Raw genomic sequence first — 21539 nt, 5'->3', positions numbered from 1 at the left:
AATCAGTCTGCTGAGACTTTTGCTCTACCTGGAAGTCTATGTGACATAGCTCTGCCTAACATGGTGGTTTCTTCTTCATACTCATCAAGACAGGCCTCATTCCCTATTCATGGGGGAATGGCCTTACCCTATGGCCCCAGCCAAACAAGAATGTAGCAGGACACAGCAAATCAATGGGGTCTGAGTGCGAAATGCTGATAGATTTCCCTAATGCTGTCTGTCTGGTCTGTGTTCCTGGAGATTGTATGGCCATCATCCTGCATTCCTTATGGGTTGAGTAACCCCATAAACTGTGGCCCACTGATCTTCAATGGAGGCAGTGCTGCCCCCTAGAGGCATTTTAGGAATATGTAGTGTATTTATGTTTGTTGCATTGGTTGCTGAGGCACTACTTAGGAGAGATTGAGGGGGCCAGACTCCTTGCCTTAGGTGATGCAGTTTTATCCAACGATTTGTCCTGCACTTCATGTGACATTTGAATGCCCCACCCAACATTCATATATAGGTAGAAAATCTCTATATTGGTCTGAGCTTAGAACCTAATTCCATTTTGTATATAAACACAAAGTACTTTTTTAAAAAAAATTTATTTATATTTAGCTGTGTTGGGTCTTTGCTGCTGTGCGCGGGCTTTTCTCTAGTTGCAGCGAGTGGGGGCTACTCACTGCGGTGCGCGAGCTTCTCACTGCGGTGGCTTCTCTTGTTGTGGAGAACGGGTCTAGGTGCGCAGGCTTCAGTAGTTGTGGCTCGTGGGCTCAGTAGTTGTGGTGCACGAGCTTAGTTGCTCTGCGGTATGTGGGATCTTCCTGGACCAGGGCTCGAACCCGTGTCCCCTGCATTGACAGGCAGATTCTTAACCACTGCACCACCAGGGAAGTCCCACAAAGTACTTTTTGCATAGTTTTAATATACACTGAATTTTTCATGAATGTTACTATCATATAAGTCGAGAGAATACTGTAGTTTATCTTTACCAGAAGTTGTTCACCATTTCAGACAACCACAATACGAATAGCAGAATCCTTGCCACATTTGAATTGCCAAAATAACACACCTCTATTCATCTGCATTCGTTCATATCTGTATGAATATATAGTACTTGTTTAATCTTGTTTCAGAACATCAGATATAAAGAAGTACCCGTAATGTTGAAGTCAATAATGTTTTACTGCTCTTAAATTCAAACTTACTCATTATAAGTAGGTCTAATTGTCTTATATCTTCTTATGTAGTTATGCTCAAGCATTTATAAATTTAAGTGCATATTATTTTATTCTAAATTATTTCCTTTTAGTTCTTTATCTTATAGTTAGGGCTATATGTTGATTCTTTAAAAAATTACATGCGTAGGTGGGTCATACTATCTGTAAATTTCATTTCAGTATAGTAAAAGTGGTCTTACAAAATACTTGCTATAAAAAGGGAGCATTGGATCTGATAGAGTTGGGATGCACTGCTCTCGGTAACCTCCTGGAGGATGTGTTATCTAATTTTCACAACAACTGTATGAGCTAGGTCCTATTATGACCGCCATTTTGCACCTGAGGAAACTGAGTCACAGAGACATGCGGTACTTTCCCCAAGGTCACATATCTGGAAAAGGGGAGCCAGGATCCTAGAGGACTTTCACAATACCAGGTCACTATTCTGCCTTCCACCCATCATGTTTGGCCCATCTCCCGTGATTGGCCCAGGTGTCTACCAGAAGCCCATCCTCTGGCCTTGTTAGGCCTTTTACAGGGCCCAGCAGGGACTCAGACTGGAAGAAAAAATTACTTTTCCCTTTTGGATAACATTTCAATAGAGTAAATCAAAGGGAAATGCTTTGCATAGAGCAGATCCCCAATAAACTTTGCTGAATGAATGATTTGGTAGAGTGGTACTGGGTCCTTTGGAACAGCCCTTAGATTTTTTTTTATAGCATTTAAAACATTTATTTATTTTATCTTTGGCTGTGTTGGGTCTTCGTTGCTGCACGCGGGCTTTTCTCTAGCTGTGGTGAGCGGGGGCTACTCTTCGTTGCGGTGCACGGGCTTCTCATTGCGGTGGCTTCTCTTGTTGTGGAGCGTGGGCTCTAGGTGTGTGGGCTCAGTAGTTGTGGCACGGGGGTTCTAGAGCGCAGGCTTAGTAGTTGTGGCTCACGGGCTTAGTTGCTCCGCGGCATGTGGGATATTCCCGTACCAGGGCTCGAACTCGTGTCCCCTGCATTGGCAGGGGGATTCTTTTTTTTTTTTTTGCTGTACGCGGGCCTCTCACTGCTGTGGCCCCTCCCGCTGCGGAGCACAGGCTCCGGACACGCAGGCCCAGCGGCCATGGCTCACGGGCCCAGCCGCTCCGCGGCATGTGGGATCCTCCCAGACCGGGGCACGAACCCGTGTCCCCTGCATCGGCAGGCAGACTCTCAACCACTGCGCCACCAGGAAAGCCCCAGGGGGATTCTTAACCACTGCGCCACCAGGGAAGCCCAGCCCCTAGATTTTTAATAATTTATTTCAGTAAGTTGATGTGAGTTTCCCAGCCATTGACACCAGGTTCACTGGTCTCCCACCTCAAGGATGGAGGCTTGCATTGTCTCCCTGGGGCTGAGAAAAGCTGGCCATTCTTTTTTCCCAGGAAGCACTGCTGTTGAAACAGGAACCAGCACATCTCCCTCATTCTTTCGCCATGCTCACTGATGTGGGCCTCAGGCCCTGGATGTGAGGTATTCTTTAAATAATAGCCTTTCTTCAGACCCTTGCCTGTGATCTAACTGATGCTGGCCTGGGAGATGCCAGCTCCTATAGTGGGTACCACAAAGAGATGCTGCACTGTGTTTCCTATGTGTCTTTGGCAGGTCTCATTCTGAGCTCCTGCTTCTTTCCTTCATTCAGCAAATGTTTTCTGAGGGCTTGCTTTGTGCCAGATACTGGGGTGCAGGGATAAGCAATAACACATGGTCCCTACCCTCCAGAGACTCAGATTTAGGACAGAGGACTGACTTTTGCAATAAAGTATGGAAAGAGCTGTGACAGTGGAATATACAGAGGCTCTGGGAGCCCAAGGAGCGGGGCAGCTGACCCAGACTGGGAAGAGGAGGGAAGCCTTCCTGGAGGAGGTGTTGCCTGAGCTTAATCCAAAGGAAAGCTTATGATTTAGCAAAGGCAAAGGATGACTCTGTTAGTCAGGGTCACAACAGAGAATGATGACACACTAAGTTAGGATGATTTGAGGAGGGTTTATGTACAAAGGGGTTATTTGCAAAGGTGTGGGTAGGGGGTGGGGGAATGTTATGAGATATCACAGAAACCCAGGCTAGCGGCAGGCCCTAGGCCAGGAGGGGGGCTACTGTACTCTGGAAGGAGAGAAAGTCCTGTAGAACAGGCTGCCTTGATAGAAGGAGCGACCCTCCATCTGGGAGCAGGCAGCCTGATCGACTCGACAGGGAGGGAATAATTACGCTGGCTTCACTTTCTCTTATCCTCCCATTGCTCCTGATTTTCCCCATTGGCTAAATCCAACCGGAAGCCATAGGGCTCTAGAGTTCGTTTATGTGATCCATACGGGGCAGCCTCTGGGGCACAGAGCAGGGCAGAGAGTGGGTCTGGAGGATCCAGCAGGTCTATCCAGCACACTGGGTTAGGGAAGGCCTGGAGGTGGGGGAGAGCATGTAAACTGGGGAAACATATACTTTATGGCTGGAGTGTGGAGTAAACTGGGCTGAGATCTGTCCATTATGAAAGGCCATGCATGTCTTTCTGAGGAATTTGAAAATTTGTCCTGAAGGCAGGGAGAGCACTAAAGGATTTTAGTCAGGAGGTGACATGATTAGATTTGTGTTTTTAAATGGCCCCTCTAGCCCTGGTGTGCAGATGACCTGGAAGTACCATTTCAGACTAGAGATAATGAGGCCTGAATCAAGACAGTGGCTGTGGAGAAAGAAGTGGATGGATTTGAGGAATTTTTAGGACATAGACTCAAAATGTGATCCAGGATTGGATAGGGAGGTGTCAAGGCCCTGGTTTCTGGCTTGAAGCTCGGACAGGGGAGGGAACTTCACGGGAGCAAGTTGGTCTTCCGGCCGTTGCCTCCCAGGTTTTGCTTTCTGGATTCAGAAGACATAGATTGGCCCTCGTTAGCGGGACCTTAAGCTCTCAAGGGGGCTTTGGAGGGGCTTCTTAGTCATGCAGCAGGTTGGCCCCATCTTGGCTGTTCCATGAGCAAATCAAACTAGAGAGAAGGAGAGGCATCTTCTGCTCTCCCCCCTGGGATCTCCTGAGCCAGAACCTGCTCCCCTCCAACCCCTGCCCCTTTCCATATGGAGAGAGGATGTGTTTTCTTTTAACGTGCTTCACTGCAGGGGCAAATGAGGCCCAGCTGAGGGGAGAGAGCCAGCAATGAGGCAGAGCACGGGCTCAGCAAGCTGGGGCGAGCGCTGGGGTCCTGTCATCCCCGGTTTCCTTCCCCAGCTTTTCTGAAGGCACAGGTCCCCATAGGCTCATATTTCATCACTCGCAACTCTGAGGAACCTGCTATCCAGTAACAGGTCCCACTCCTTGGAGTTCTCTGCCCTGAAACCTGGAATAATTTTCTTTTGTTTTAGAGGGAAATGTTCTTTCAAGTCCTAAGAACTTGGGTCGTCATGGCAACACATAAGGGTGGGAGGGGTGGTGGGGGTGGGGTGGGGGGGCTTCTGAGCAGCATTTTGTTTCAAATGCCTGATTAAAGGAAAAGCTGCTTTGGAGTTTGCCTCATTAAGACATAGCTGGGCGCAGGCTTGCTGGAGGATTTTCTGGTTCATCATTTTACACTTTACGTTTTGCCTACATTTTCTCACCTGATGGACAGTCTTCTGGGATTTCTCCCTGAGAATTTTGGCTCGTGCACTTCTCCGAAAATTTCAGCTCATTCCTGGCAAGAGAGTTGGTGGGAGTGTTTCCTTTGTTCTCTCCGGGGCCTTGTCCTGTAAGCCCCTTACTTACAATAGGACCTGCCACTTGAAAGGAAAAAAAAAAAAGGTGTGCTTATTGAGGTTTTGTTCAGTCTGTGGAAGGTAAGATGTTAGCTGAGCAGCCATTTCACTCCACACTCTGCTTTTGGTCCAGGATCCTTCTCCCATTTTGACCTGGGCCAAGGGCTAGGGGCGTCCAGTGCTGACTCTGGCTCTGGGGGATGTCTTCCACCTGCTGTCTGTGGGAATCCAGGAGAAAATAAATGTGGAAGTGTTTAACCCAGAGGCTGAACTTAAGTCTTTTTTTCCCTAAACTGAACTGTAAATCCTCGCTTGACGTGACTTTAGAATTCTCCTTCAGCTGGGACCAGCCTCCCCACTCCACCCCAGTCCATACCTTCTTTCCCAGCAGGAAATTCCAACTCAGACCTACAAATGATACTCAATCACCTTACAATTGCCCGGGGTTTCAATTAAAATATTTCCCACACTCAGTCACCAAGTCTTGTCATTTATTCCTTCAACGAGACTTCTAGATTCACCTAGTAATTTTTAAAAAATATTTATTTATTTGGTTGTGTTGGGTCTTAGTTGCGGCAGTCGGGCTCCTTAGTTGCGACGTGAATGTGAGATCTAGTTCCCAGACCAGGGATCGAACCTGGGCCCTCTGCACTGGGAGTGCGGAGTCTTAACCACTGTACCACCAGGGAAGTCCCTCACCTAGTTATTAATGTTCTTATTAACAATAGCCCCCACTTATTATTTTTTAAAATAAATTTATTTTATTTATTTATTTTTGGCTGATTTGGGTCTTCGTTGTAGCACGCGGGCTTTCTCTAATTGCGGTGCGCGGGCTTCTCATTGCGGTGGCTTCTCTTGTTGCGGAGCAAGGGCTCTAGGCGCGCAGGCTTCAGTAGTTGTGGCTCGCGGGCTCTAGAGCACAGGCTCAGTAGTTGTGGTGCACGGGCTTAGTTGCTCCATGGCATGTGGGATCTTCCCGGACCAGGGCTTGAACCTGCGTCCCCTGCATTGGCAGGCAGATTCTTAACCACTGCACCACCAGGGAAGCCCACCAGTCCCCACTTATTGAGCATTACTGAGAGCCAAGATTTCTATGTGTCACCTAATTTAATAGTCACCCAAACCCTGTGAGGCAGATACCATTCTTCGCATCTTACAGAGGAGGGAACTGAAGACCCCAAAACTAACTTGTCCAGAGCCAAGGAGCTGGTCAGGGGCAGAGCCGGGCCTGTCTGCTGCCCTTCCCTCCAGGACACAGTTGGAGCCTCAACCACCACCTAGCTTTCATCCTCTCTTACTAGACCTCGGCAAGCACTCCTGCACAGGCTCTGCACTTTATTTCCCGAACGTAGCCACTGAATGATCTTCCCAAAGTTTCCCTTGCATTGCTCCCCCAGTAGGCTCAGTTTTGGGGATACAGAGACACGGCTGTCTTGTTCACCGTGGTGTCTGTAGGACTCAGCCCATAGAAAGTACACAATCAGTGCTTACTTATTTACTTACTGAATCAATGAAAAGTTCTCTTTCCTCCACCAGCCCCTCCCTTATTCCCTCTTCTTGGGTCCCTCCAAGCTGGAGCCACTGCTGGCCTCCACCATCAGACATGGCTTACCTAGCTCCTGAGCCAGTCCTGTACAGGCAGGTAGAATCCAATCAGAGTATGCTTGTGTGGTTATAGGGTACATGCCTGTGGAGCTCCTGTATCGCTGGCTGCTTCAGCTTCTGCAGGGAGAAAGTATTTCTGCTGCAGTAGACCCTAGATCTGGGGGTGATCCCTGGGCCCGCAAAAGTCCCCTGGGTCCCATCTTTCCTCCGGTCCCTCACATATCAGCCTCATCTATAGAGTAGCTATTAACAAAGCACCTACTGGGTTGGGCATTCCATGTACATTGTCTCATTTAACTATCACAGCAACCTCAAAAGGCAGATATTGGTGTCTCCGTTTTACAGATGAGGAAACTGAGGGTTGAAGAGACTAAGTCACTTGCTAAAAGGTCTCAGATAGACACCGGTGGAAGAGGGATTTGAGCAGGGGCTTATCTGCAGTTGGAGACTTTGTGATTTTTTTCCTTGACTGCCCTTCCTCACAGGGGCCAGGCTTCTTCCATGTTCTACCCATCAAACCTAGAAATCCCTCCTCATTTTCGGGGAACCTGATAATCTCAGGGGCTAATAATCATAGTAAGAACAGGTGCAATTCTGTGAGCATCTATATATGCCAGAAGCTCCACAAATGACCTTATTTAATCTCCACTCCTAAGAAGCAGGTGCTATGATTCTCTCTATAGCTAAGAAAACTGAGAGATTAAGTGTCACCTCCAATGTCCAGTAGCTACTCAGGGGAGGAAGCTAGGATTCAAAGCAAGTGTGTCTGAGTCCAAAGCTCATAGTCTTTATTACTCTTGCCGAAGCCATCTGACTGGGAAGGAGACCCTGACAGTCCTCTACTCCCCTGCTGCACCCCACTTCTAGCAGAGGTCCAGCCACCAAGAACCTGGTTGCCTCTGCCTTCCGGCCTCTGGCCTCCTGCTGCCCTACCCCACCTGCCTGATGGACCAACCTTCCGGGTTGACCTGAACTGAGCCACATGCACTTACCCCTTTGGTTGCTGTGCTTAGCATGTCTGGCCACCTAGCAGCCAAGTCAGTTCCTTTGTCCTAGCTTCCTCCACAGCCCAACCCCTGCTCTTTCCTGTGCATGGAAGTCCCTGTGTGATTCTCACTGCCCGCCATCCCCCTGCGAGCTCGACGGGCTATGGCACTCCGCTCTTATAGCTACCTGGCTTTCTAAGGTGGCCCAAGCGAGTCTCAGCTCCTCTGCCTGGCTTCCTGGGCATCACGTAGCTCCCCTGCTTCTACCCACCAGTGATAACGTCTTCTCTGTGGCCCTGGGACCCTCACGTTCTGGGGCCAGTCCCTGTGACTGACCGAGCCTGCCTCAGGGCCTCCTTGGCACTGTGGCCGAGGCTTTTCGCCGGCTGCCTGCTCCCTGTTGACCTGCTTAAATGGTTCTGCCCTGTTCTGCCATTTGATGGCTGCCTGAGTCTATCTGAACTGACTCCTACCCCTTGTCTCCCTCTGACCCCCGAAGAGCGCATGCTCCCCACAAGCCCTAGGTCCTGTCTTGCAACCTGGCCCAGTCACCCCTCTCACCCCATTTGATGAGACATTACCCAGCCTTTATTTCCCAGCATCTCCCAACTCGGACTCTGCTCCACTTAGGGCAAAATCAATCACTCAACTAAGAATAAAAGGCGGGGGCCCATGTGTAAGACATAGTGGGGGGCACTGAGACGTCCCAGCTGCCCCTGCTCCCAGACCCACTGTCCCACACCCACGCCCTTCGTCCCTGGTTTTGCTGTTCCACTTGATTCCTCCTAAGACATCCGGCCCCTCCCCTCTTCCCATCTCACCGAAGGCCTCCCATGCTCTGAAGCCAACGCTGAGGACTGTAAGCCAGGGCTTTCCTATGTTCATTGCACACAAAGAAAAGGCAAACTGGGGTAAATGGAGTGATGGCTGGCGGCCAAGGAAGAGCCTGCCAGGAGGTCCAGACACCCCAGGCTTGGCCCCGAGCGCTAAAGGGGTGGATGAGTCTCTGTTCACCTGGAACCCATTCTGCTGAGCAGCTCTCCATTGAGCCATGGCAATAAACAGTAATAGCTGCCTTTTATCAAATGATTAAAACGTGCCAGGTGGTGTGTTAGGCATTTAGATGCATCCGTCTGGCTGGTCCTCTAAGGCAGGTAATCATTATCCCCATTTTACAGATGAGGACTAAAGCTCAGAGGCATTCAGCAGCTTGCCTGAGGGCTTTGCCTCTCTGAGCTTCCAATGTGCTTAAAGTCAGCCTGGGATGAACCCTCCCGCATTCTTTTTTTTCCTCTCTATGTGCCCATCTTGCAAAGAAATGGGAGCTCTTTGAGTGCAGAGCTGGGTCTAGTTCCCGTCTGCCTCCCATCCTGCCTGGCACACTGTAGGTGCTGCCTATTCTCCAGGTCCTTCTAGGAAGCCCCAGGATTCTTAGGCCCAGCTCTTGCTGCGATCCTGAAGGAATAAACCCAAATGCCTTTCTTGAGGAAGGCCAGACCCCATATCTGGGCAGTGTGTTTGGGAAGAGGGGCTGAGCTGTGGCCAAGTGGCTTGGTGACTATGGCCGTATGGTAGTGAGGCGTTTCCAAGACAAACACTGTAGGAGTCCCTGTCTCTTTGCTTGTCCTCCGCAGGGCATCTGCTCACACTAACGTCCCTGATCATGGCCTCAGGGATCTTTCCCAGTTCAAGTATTGAGAAATCGCAGGTATCTCTTGAAAGATGATCCCATCTTTTTATCCAGCTCCTCCTGGCAACCCCTGGTAATCCTTGAGAGAGGAGAGGGCCAGGGAATTGAGAAGTGGGTCCTATTTCCACACTCCTGCCTCCATCCTATCGTGTATAACAGACAGTGTTAGGTCATTGTGACCCCAGAGATTGCTGAGCTGGTCCAATCTCTCCATTTATAAATGACAAAGCCAAAACTCAGAGAGATGAGTGTTTCCTGCAAGGTCACAGGTGAGAAGAGGCATTTCGAAACGTCCAGACTCTTCACCCAGTGCTCTTCCCACAGGATACATTGCTTCAGCATCAACTCCATTACCAAGGTGCTCCCGCCCAGTTTGGGGTTCTGGAGGTCACTGACTTTTCTTGGTTGCTTCTTGGTTGGAGGACTTTGTGTCTCACCTGGGAGGAGGGGGGATGGGTGGGTAAGACCACCACAGGACAAAAATCACAGGTGCCTACCTGGGCCCTTTGTGGCCCCTGCAACTTCACAAAATGGCAGGCTGGGCCACTTGTGCTCACTGCTGCCCACGCTCCCTCTGTTCCCATTGTCTGGAAGCTTGGTGGGAGGGCAGTTGCCTCTATTTTGAGCACTGTGGTTGCTATGGGCCCATTAGTGGCACAGACTTCCTACTGAGTCTGTGCTCTTTGGCCAAGCAAGGGCCTGGCTCTTCCTAGGCTTGGCAGGACAAGCTGGGTTAGCTGGGAGCTGCCCTCCTCCTCGTTGTCTCCATTTCTTCCAGAGGGAAGGAGTGAGCCATCTACATATTTTCAGCTGAGTTATATTTTGCATAAAGTAAACTTAGCAAACAGAGAACACAGTGAGAATATATTTGGCTTTGAAGCATCAGTGTTCTGACAGGCATTTCCTATTAGCTATCTCTGAGCCGACCAGCTCGGCTGGGTTTTGCTTAAGTGGCATAATTCTCCTGCCGTGGAGACAGCTCATTCATTAGTCATTCCAAAAGCCAAATACGAAATATCCTTCTCTAAGCCAACTCCACCAACCAGCCCCGCAGCCCACAGCCCGGGCGGAACAATGAAACTGTGGAGCTTATGGGCCAGTCAGAGGTCGGCCTGGGAGCTACTTGTCTGAGGGCCTTGGAGGACGGCTTTGGCTTGAGCCTTTCATTCCCTCTGGAACAGGAAGGACACATCTTCCCCTGGTTGGCAGAGGCCTGGGGGGCCTTTTGGAGGATGGGCTCTATCCCATGTCACTACTGAGTCACCTGCAACAGCTCGAAGCCCTGATTGAATACACTCCATTTGGTTTATGTTTTTTTAGGTCCTAGAAGCTAAGGGTACTTGTTCTAAGAGGAAGCAGAGGAATGTGTCCTTTCCTGTTGTGTCTCTCAGCTGAACTCAGTCCTTCCTTGATTGGCTTCCTGCATGTTAGCTCTTTTAATCTCTGCGCAATGAGGGCTGATGTCCCCATTTTACAGATGAGGGAACTGGAGCTCACAGAAGTGAAGTGGCTTGCCAAAGTTCACACAGGCAGGGTTCGAGCCTGTCAGTCTCCAAAATGCATCTTCTTTCCTCTGTCAGGAAACCTCTTTCAGGATGATTATCTGAGTTTAAAAATAAATATACATATGGAGGTGAGGATCTCCTTTTCTCAACTTTGGAAGAACTAAGAATGCCACTGTATTCCAGGCAGGATGGGCTGAAAAGCCAGCCAGGATGAAGCAGGGAAGGCATGCTGTTCTGAAAGGAAGGCTGAAAACACCTGGGGTGGGAGCTGGGGGGCAGGTAGTTCTGATGCGGGCAGAGTCTCGTTTGAGGTGGGCCAGGAGCTGGGACCAGAATAGAGACAGGGAAGGGGTTGTTGTGGTTCCATGGCCCAGCTAGGGATTCCTCACATGCCCCGCTGAATGGACCATCTGACCAAGCAGAATGCCATGTGGTAAAGACTCCACTAACACCCAGTAATGGGGGGAACACCAGAGGAGCGCCGAGAAAGTTCCTGTGCAGAAGCGAAGAGCTGGCGGTTGTGATCACAGCTGGCGGTTGGTGTCAGAGTCTCCAGAGGGCCTCATTAGCGCTCCAGGTAGACAAACACACTCACAGGTGCCCAGGCTAACAGGGAGGTGGGGGGGGGGGGGGAGACAGGCCAAATCAGAGATAGAATATATATATATATGAGCTAGGAATGAGAATCTCAGAGTCCTTCCAAAGTAGACCTCCAAAGCCAGAAATTCGGAGTGGTGCCCTCCTTACCCTGGCATTAGACCTTCTTCCTCAGACTGGCCTCAACTCACCTCTGTAGTATCATCTCCCACCTTGCCCTTCATCCCTCCATTTTCTGTCTCAAACTATTTGTTGTTTCCAAACACACATAACACTTACTCTACAGCTCTTCCACATGCTATTTTCTCTGCATGTACTTCATCTCTCCCATTCATAGCCTCACTAACAAACTCCTATTCACCCTTCAAAACCCTGCCTAAATGTATCAGGAAGTCTTCTCCATCTTCCCAGGATACCTTTTTCTTTTTTTACTATGTTCCTGACCCCTTTTCTGTAACTCTAGTAAATCATTAATTCTTATGCACCATGAGGAACCCTGTCCTATTTTATCTCTGGATTCCCAGGACCCAGTGGAGAGCTGGCATATAGAAAATGCTCAGTCAATTGATAAAGCAGCACAGCCTGAACCGCTGAGAATTTGAAAATGTTTGCCACGGAATCATTGTGCCTCAGACCTGAAAGAAAACATACAGTTGATCTAAGTGAAACATCTCTCTGATGTGGTCCCACCTCGTCTACATTTCCAGCCTGATGTAATGTACATACCACCTAATCTAGTAACTGGCACATATTAAACGCTCGAAGAATGGTAGCTGATGTTGTTGCTGTTGTTTCTCAGGGACTCAAAATAGACCTAGAAGAGTCCATAGAAAGAACACTGAATCTGGAGTCGGGGCTGCAGCTCTGCGTCTAAGACTCCAAATAACTTTGGATAAGTCACATCAGCCTCTCTAGACCTCAGTTTCCTCATCTATAGTGACAGATACAGCCATATGTCCTATAATGGGGTCCCTTCTAGCTCTAATGTAAACAAGCCAAAACAAAACCAAAACAAACATCACTGATAGATCTTAGGGATTCCAGCTATGATCTTCCTGGTGTGACCCCTGATCAGAAACCAGGGAACCAACCCCGACCTAAATGGTTCTTCTGGGGGTGTGTTTTTCCCACAGGCAGGGCCAATCCTCAGGGAGGCGGAAACTCTTCCTTGCCAAACTGGCTGCCAGTCATACCTGCTGTGCCATCCTGGAGAAGGAGGGAGAGAGTCTGTCATGGAGCTTGTGGCAAAATCCTTCTTCCTCCGCAAACACCAGCTATGATTAGCTGTGTCCTCACCACGAAACTGCAGGGCTGTGTGCGGGTGAGTCACAGATGTTCAGATCACATTTATAGAGTGCTTGCAAGGCGCTGGGTGTGTGTGGGGGGGTGCTTCGTGGCTGTCAGAAGTACCCCGGTTCCCTTTCCCTAGCCCCAGCAGTTGTTGAGTCCTTAGGACCCAGGCATTTGGGTTACAGAGTTTAAGAACCATCCTCTGATGCTACCCAGCTTCCAGGCAGTTCCTTATGCCAGGCCTCTGCCATTCAGAGCAGACCACCTAGAGGTGGATAGGGACTTGCCCCTCACACCGTTTTCTCCACCCCATCCCACCCAGCAGGACTGCCACAGGGACAGACCCAGGCCTGAACCCCTCTCTCCCTGGTCCCTGTCACTCCCAGGGCTCCTCTGAAGGAACTGGGTGATCTCTCTAGGAGTGGTTGGTCTGAACCTCATAACCTCCAGGGGCCCTAGCTCCATCACCCCCATACCCTAGGCTTACTCTGTGGCTGCTGATGTGAGGCAGGGCTGCAGCCAATGGTGCAGGAGTCCCAGCCCCTCTGAGCTGGGCACTCTGTTCCCAAATGCCCTCCTCAAGCCCCCATCGCATCCAGTGACGGAGGACCCTAAGCTGCCAATAGGAGCTGGAAAAGAGGCGGAGGCCTCTTAGGTGGAAGAATCCTGGCAGACGGGCAAGTCCCAACAGGTGGACCAGGACTGTGGCAGGCAGACGGTGAATCACCTAGGTCCCCGCTGCTTACTGGACAGAGCCAGGATAATGACAATAATAATAGAGATCCAGGGTGCTGTTTTATTTATTTATTTATTATTATTATAATTTTTGCGGTATGCGGGCCTCTCACTGTTGTGGTCTCTCCCATTGCGGAGCACAGGCTCCAGACGCGCAGGCTCAGCGGCCATGGCTCACGGGCCCAGCCGCTCCGCGGCATGTGGGATCTTCCCGGACCAGGGCACGAACCCGTGTCCCCTGCATCGGCAGGCGGACTCTCAACCACTACGCCACCAGGGAAGCTCCAGGGTGCTGTTATTATATGCCCACCTTTCCTCCCAGGATCGTGTCTCTCCTCCATCTATCTAACAACCCTCAGGGGCAGGGAGTTGCTGAGGGCGCAGATTTTGTTGTCCTGTCTTAAATGGGGGGAAACTGAGGCCAAAGTTATTCTCTGCTGAACCCGGGTAGTCCTGAGAAGAAGACTTTGTTTCCCAATGTCATCCTGATGTCAGGAGAGTCACGCAGGCCCACAATTATTGGTCCTCCTTACTGGCAAGCTCTAGGCTCAGGTTTTTTTTTTTTTTTTTGAGTTCTCACAGCCTCTCCTCTAATCCTTACTTACAGCAGCCTTAGGGGGCAGGGATGATTATTAGCTCCATTTTACAGATGAGGAACCTAAAGTTCAGACAGGTTAGGTCACTTTTTCATGGTCACACAACAAAGGAGTGGCAGAGCCAGGATCTGAACCTGGTGGATTGACTGTGGTAGATTGACTGTGCCTTCACAGCTTCCTGCGCAGCTATGCCATCCACAGTCAGGAATCCCAGGATCTCCAAGGCTGGCTTCCTAGGCCTTTTCTGGCCTTTCTCTATTGCCTTCCCCTCCTGGATTCACTCTATCTCAAGATTAGGGCTCTTCCCAGGGTTTCCTGGAAGCCAGCTTTCATTTTCATCTCTGAGCAGCTGTGGAAAAGTAAAGATTCAACACTTTAATTCTGGGGTCGTAATTATCTGGTATCTACCACCCACTCAACTCTACCCACTAGTTATTATAATAACAACTATAATAATTTAGAGAAGCAATCATGATGATCACAGCGTTCACTGATCCCCTATCAGAGGCTGGACAGAGATAGATATAGCCTCGCCCTTTTTAAAATTCCAAAATGGTCCTGGATTTGGGAGTCAGGAACACCAGGTTCTAGGCTTAGTTCTGGCCAGGATGCCAGACATCATATGGCTGAGTGAGCCCCTAAATCCCTCTGTGTCTTCATTTTCCCCTCAGTAAAATGGAAATAATCATCTTGCAAGGTGAAGTGCTATAAGCTTCTTGAAAAAACATCATAATAAGACAATCTTTTCTTATTTATGATTAAAAAGCACCCTGGGGTCTGATGCCTCAGTGATGCCCCAGTCTCCCACTGCTCTGGCTGCCCAGCCCTTGGGGAGTGTACTGGATCGGGGCTGGGGCAGGGACTGATCTCTGGGTTGCAGTGGGAGTCTTACTTTTCCAGCCCTTATCCTCAGCAGCTGCCGTCTGCCAAGGCCCTGGAGCTAGAAAAAGAGAGGCTATTGCCTGAGCTCAATAAATGCTTTTATTAGTCCTTTTATTAATGATGGTTGGTATTTGTTGAGAAGCTGGGACAATAGTTATTCCAGTAAGAGGATATTAAGCTCCCGTGGACAGGCCCTATATATCTAACATGCTCTGGCCCCTGCCCTCCCCCGACACTGCTTTATTACAATGCAGCACACCCCTGGCCTCCTAGCAACTCCAAGAAGAGAGAGGAGGGGTGGGGGCGGGGGGGTGGGTAGGGATAAGCTGGTGTCATTAAACACATAACCCTTTTCAGAGGTTATGGTAAACCAATAGCAGGAAGCTTTTGCTTCCCCCTTGAGAGCTTAGGGAGCCTGGGTGATTTTTGCATTCTTTTTTTTTTTGCCTCCTCTGGGTTCTTGGCTATTTCACAGCCAAGATGAGTTGGTAGTGATGAGTTGCTAGTGATGAGTTGGTAAAGGAGGAGGACATCCTTGACCATTTGTTAAATTTGTGACCATTCCTGTTCTTTATTTTCAGCAATTTTACATTATTTTTAATTTAACAAACACATTTATAATACTTACTATATGCTGGCAGTGTTCTGAGTTCTTCTCAAATACTAATTTATTTAATCCTCATAACATCCCTATGAAGCAGGTACTATTATTATTCCTATTTCATAGATGAGGAAATTGAGGCCCAGAGAGGTTAAGTGACTTGCCCAAGGTCACACAGCTAATAAGTAACAGAGCCAGGTTTGAACCTAGGCAGTTGTCTCCACTGTGCTCTTTATCTGAAATTGAAACTGAGTGTGAAAAGAACTGGGAAATATTCCTAAAATTCAGCACCTTTATTACTTTACCAAAGGGAATTAGATATTTTCATGTAAGTAATAGTATAATAAATTATAATAGCAATCCTGAAAATCGGAATATCTGTGAGTTGAAAGCATCCTTAAAGGTCATCTGATCTAATCCTCTGAAGAATACAAGAATTCTCTCTGCAACATCCCTCATATGTGATCCTCAAGCTTTTTCCTGAATATCTCTAGTGACAAGGAACTCATTACCTCATTAGGCAGATCTTTCTAGGTTTGCACAGTTCTCACTGTTACAAAAGAAAGTACTGGGACTTCCCTGGTGGCGCAGTGATTAAAACTCTGTGCTCCTAATGCAGGGGGCCCGGTTTCAATCCCTGGTCAGGGAACTAGATCCCACACGCATGCTGCAACTAAGAGTTCACATGCCGCAACTAAAGAGCTGGTGAGCCGCAACTGGGGAACTCTTGAGCCGCAACTAAAGGAGCCCACCTGCCACAACTAAGACCTGGTGCAACCAAATAAATAAATAAATATTTTTTTAAAAAAGGAAGTTCTTCCTCGGGCTGGACTGAAATTTAGCTCCCTGTAACTTATTCGTATGAAGCTACCTTAGTCTTCTAGAACTGGGGAAGAAAAAAAAGAAAAAGATGTCTCCCTTTTGTATAGGAGATAGGCCTTAAAGTACTTGAAAACAGCTTTCATGCCCCCTTAAATCTTTTTTCCTCTTTGGGGTTAAACTTCCTTAGTTCTTATGTGGTCCTCATTAGTTATAATTTCCAGATTCTCTGTCTTCCTGTTTCCACCCCTCAGATGCATAATCGTTTGTCACTGTTCATCCTAGAGTGGTGTCAGAAGGAAACACACGTCAGGTGTGGTCCAGGAGCTCTGAGAAGAGCAGGACCACTTCCTCCATCTCTTTCTTTTGCACTCTACCCTTCTAGTGATGCAGCCTAAACTCGCCTTAGGTGCTTTGAGAGTCACATTATACCCTTGACTCATACTGATCTTGCAACCAACGTGTGACTCTTTTAGCTCCATCTTCCAAATTCTGAAATTGTACTGCCATGCTGGGTTTTTGTTTGGTTTTGTTTTGAGCCCAAGGGTAGTAAATTTCATCTTGTTAAATTCAGTTCCTTGTCCAACCTATCAAGGTTGACTTGGAACCTTACTCTTTTACCCATTTAGTGATTCCCTACCTGATTTTGTATCATCTGAAATTTTGATAAATATGCTATCTGTGTTCCCATTCAGGCGGTCATTAACTTTTTTTAAGCCAACTAGGAAAATTTCCAAGGTTAGGTTTGTGGAGGAAGATGAGGTAAAGCTAGAGTGATTCCAAAAATACATTTTGGTTTTGGATCAATAGGGGTGACTAGTGTTGTACACTTTCTGGGAGTGTGAGTATCTGGGTAATTGGGTAAAGACTCATCCAGCATCATTGCTGCATCAGAGCCTGTGACCCATGATGAGGCAGGAAGGCAAATATTGATAGCTTGGTTCATAGATCTGATTGTTTCCTATATACCCTCTGCCGACCAGTACCGAGCGTTGAAAGGGAGGATGTTGTGAAATAGAAGCAAGGACCACTGTGAGGAGACAAACAGGACTCCCAGACCACAAAAAGCCAGGAGGTTGCTGTAAGCATTAAGAGCTCCAGAAGTAAAAAAGAAGACATTCTTGGAGCAAAGACAGAGCTAACAGAAAAAAAAAAAAGAGCTTTAGCACCCTGCCTGGAGTTTGAATAAATTTTTCTCAGCTTGAACAGCCATTCTCTTCTGTCATTCCTTAGAGGTCACACCTAAAAGCCAAAAGAATCAAACTGAGGCCACCTCGTTGGGGTTCACAGAAGGGGGGTCTCTGATTATGCCAAAGGGTGTTGGAAATCAATTTAATGTCGCAGTCTTGCTCCCCAGCCCACTCACACCCCGCACCACAGGAGTATATTTTTAGCTCTTTCTAATATTCACCCAAATTGTTCTTCTCCTTGCCCATTTTGACACAGTATTCTCTAGTTCCCATCTCTTCTCCACATGCTGCGCCCCGCCCCCCACCCAGGAGTGTGGTGCGCTGTGGTGACCCAGACACCTGGGTTGGATGCAGATGCAGGGAGGAGGTCGATTTTGGTGCCTGGGGGGTAATTATTGGTGGCTGAGACTTATGGGACTTCCAAGACAGTTATGAAGGAGAAATGGAACCAGGTTGCCAAGTCCACTTAGGACAAGCCAGTAAAGCTGAACTGGGACCAAGTGGGAGCCAATGTCTGGGGCAGACAGAGCAGTAGACGCTGAACTGATGGGCAGCCAGGGTTTTTCATGTGTCTTCGGTGGCCAAGGCAGAGGCATGCTTCTTGGGGCTAAGGGCCCAGGCTAGGCAAGAACGTCCTCAGCCCTATGCCTCCCTGCTCCACACTCCAGCCCTGATGCCCACCTCAGACTCTTTCTTGCTTCCACAATGCACTGCTTAGTCCATTCAGGCTGCTATAACAAAAATACCATAGACTGTGTGGCTTCAACAGCAAACATTTATTTCTCATACTTCTGGAGGCTGGAAAGTCCAAGATCAAAGTGCCAACTGATTCGGCATCTGGTGAAATCCCATTTCCTAATTCATAGACCATCATTGTCTTACTGTGTCCCCACCTGGCAGAAGGGGTGAGAGAGCCCTCTGGGTCTCTTTTTTTTTTTTCCAGTGGGTCTCTTTTAGAAGGGCACGAATCCCACTCATGAGGCGCCATCCTTGTGACCCAATCACCTCCTAAAAACCCCACCTCCTGATACCATCACATTTCGGCTTACATGAACCTCCAGTCTATAACAGACCTGATTTGTCCGTCTACTGGACTTGATGCACAAGGCCCACTCTCAACTCAGGAGGTACCTCCTTTCCACTCAAAGGGCCTGTAATCAATGCAAGAGACACTCCTGTTACCTGCCTCAGCTCATTGGAGCCCCACTAGGTGGACAACCCCACCTGGGCTCCCTGCTTGGCCAGGTTGCAGGGAGTTGGACACTCACGCAGCATCGGGCCCTGTGCCCAGTAAGAGCGAAGCTCAGACAAACGGGGATGGCCCCCCTCAAAAGGATGGAAACCACTTATCTGTACAGAGGCAACATTTCCATTACTTTAGTAACTGAGACCCTTGTTCAGTTAAGTCACTAAAAAGAAGATGAAAGTAAATGGAATCTGTTTTTTAAGTCATATACATTAAGGGAGTACATAAACAAACCAACCCCTACAGAGTTGGTCTGGATTGAGTATTTCACTCACAATTTATCTTTCAGTCACGCCAATCCAGTTAAAGGCCATAGGGCTTACTTATTGTGATTATTTTCTATTATTAGGCAAATTTTTATTTGCTTGTGGTCTGATTCTTTCAGGTGTAGGCTTGTGGGCCTGTGTTAATTTGTAGGGTTGAGTTATTTATGTCATATTACAATCTAGTCTAGTCTATCGATTTCCTACACGTTTTCCTCTCAAGACGATCACAGATTCGAAATGAATTAAAACTCTAAACTCAGGAGTGGGATAAAAGGAGTGAGATGGGATTTGAGAAGAATGGAAGGATCACCTCTTGGTATTTTGCCCCAGTGTCCTGGACCCCAAAGGCAGAAGAAAGCAGGCATTCCCACTCGCTGAGCACAGCTCTCAGCTCACAGGAGAGGGAAATAGGAAGATAACAAAGATAAAAACATCAACTCCACCCAAATGACTCAAATGAAGGCGCGTCTCTGAGTCTTTCTGTTTTCCTGAAACTCAAGGCCTGAACCTAGGAGAGCACTGTCCAGCTGCCTGTGCTCGAATGGGAACTTCATAAATCTCCAGAAAGCCTCTGACCCTTTCTCTTTTCACTTTGGCTCTGTTTCCTTCTTTGCTGAGGGTCCCTATTTGTCAGAGCAGAAGGGAATTGCATCAGTCAGTTTTGAATCAGACAAAACAAAAACGAGTGGGCAGCCTTCCTTGGAAAGGAAAAAATACTGGTGGGATTTTTTTTTTTTCACCACCCCTGACTTATTAAGCAGCACTAAGTATCTTAGAGGAGGGTGGCCAAGATTTCAGATATATGAAGGGGAGCAGCAATTTGAACACTGAGTGGGGGGTGGGTTGGGTAGGAAAGCGAGGGTTTGGATTCAGCCTCACCGTTCTCCCTCTCCCCCTGCAGGTTAGAAGAGGCAGAGAGACAGCACAGCCTGGGGACGTGCAGGTGTGAAGGTGCGTGTGCGCAGGAGTGACCCTGTACACACCGATACAAGGAGCAAACAGAGAAAGGAGTCCAGGAGAAGAAAAGAAAAGGTGACTGAAGTGAACAAGAAAATACTCTGGGCAATAATAGTGAGGATAAGAGTGATAATAAGAACCATATGCTGCATTCATTCATTCAACATGCATTTACTCAGTGCTACTCCGGGCAGGGCATGTTTTAGGCTCTGAGGATACAGCAGTAAATGAAACCAACCCCTGCCTTCAAGGAGCTTAAGTTGTAGAGTAATACATATCGGGCCTGTAACATCTGTTATCTCATTTATAGACCCTGGGAGGTGGTTACTGTTATCCCATTCTACAAATGATGTGGCCAAGTCTCACAGTTGAGTCGAAATTTGAACTCAGGTCCCTCTGACTCCAGAGCCCCTAGACTGTGATACATGCCCCCCACTAGCAAGACCCCAGCGAAGGCCCACTGGCCCTGCCTCAGTGGTGAGAGCTCATTGGACAGACCACTTTCCCTCCTTGAGCCTCAGTCTATCCATCTGTGGAAAAGAGGGGATGGACTCATTGATCTCTGAATCCCCTCCTGCTTATTTGGAAAAATATTCTATACGGGTGTCCTCCCCCTCCCGAGTGCTTCTTGTGGAGACGAGTGGCAGCTCCAAAACGAGATGACCGTCCAGAGTAGTGCTTCCCACACTGGGTTCCAAGGCATTCTTTCCAGGGATTCTGGAGAAGCAGCCCTGGGGTGGCCCTCTGGCCGGCAGAGGAGGGAGAGAAATGGGGTGGAAGGGAGGGTGGGGAGAAGGGTCTGCTGGGGGTCGGATGCAGCTAGTCCAGGCAGTTGCCTTTCTTCTGGGAGGTACAGGGCTGGGGCCGTCCCAGAAAAGCCCCTCCCCTTCCCCTCCTCCCTCCTCCTTCTTCTTTAAATACCAGCCAGTCACAATACCTTGCTCAGGTGCATCCGCCCTGAGGCTGGGAGAGGTGGGAGGCAGCGGGGGCCTTGTGGGGCCCAAGGCTCAGAGCCCAGGAGGGCAGATGTGGTTCAGGCTTACATCTAGGACTCTGAGGACCCGGCTAGAACGTTTGAGCGAGGAGGGATGTGTCGCCAAATGGTAACGGATGCCCAAACAAGGTGAGATGGGTCCCAGCTCTTCACCTTAACCCTGACTCACCTCACCTGGCTGGTCAACCGCTCTAATGTGTAAAAGTGAGGCAACAGCGTGAGCCCGGCTCGCACAGTGGCTAAAGGCAGCCCAGGTCCCCCCTGATAAGCTTGGTCAACTTATTAAATTACACAGGAAAAATCGAGATGGATTATTAATTCTGCACACCTCTCTTCTCTGCCTGGGCAAGCTGCCTTCCCGGGTTTCACTTTTCAAAGGCTGAAATAGATATGGAGATTTTGCACTTAACTAAAGGAGAAGGGCGCTCACTTCAAGTCTTTTTGAAACCATTTTGGTTCTGAGCTCAGTGGAGCCAGTAGAGACCCAGTCACCATCTGGCATGAAAGGTGTTAACTTGGAGTCTTCGGTCAATTCCAGACATCAGACTCAGGAACAAAGAGAATTAATTTCGGAGGCCCCCTTAGCCGGCCCCTCCCCTTCCAGCCTGTAAGCTGAGAGCCTCTGTCTTGAC

General features: G+C 48.6%; 1 protein-coding gene across 1 annotated transcript in view; it reads left to right on the top strand.

Moving 5' to 3' along the window:
• The window catches only part of VPS8 (VPS8 subunit of CORVET complex), a 391603-nt gene that overhangs the window by 13401 nt on the left and 356663 nt on the right, over positions 1-21539 (top strand). The window contains exon 2 of the mRNA XM_060298321.2: positions 19858-19988. The gene's annotated coding sequence lies outside the window, so the exon portion shown is untranslated. The remainder of the gene's footprint in view (positions 1-19857; positions 19989-21539) is intronic.

The sequence above is a fragment of the Globicephala melas genome, chromosome 4 (assembly GCF_963455315.2).
Source record: "Globicephala melas chromosome 4, mGloMel1.2, whole genome shotgun sequence".
Classification (NCBI taxonomy): domain Eukaryota; kingdom Metazoa; phylum Chordata; class Mammalia; order Artiodactyla; family Delphinidae; genus Globicephala; species Globicephala melas.
Note: the sequence above shows the minus strand (reverse complement) of the source record. Positions and strands in the feature narration are given on the sequence as shown.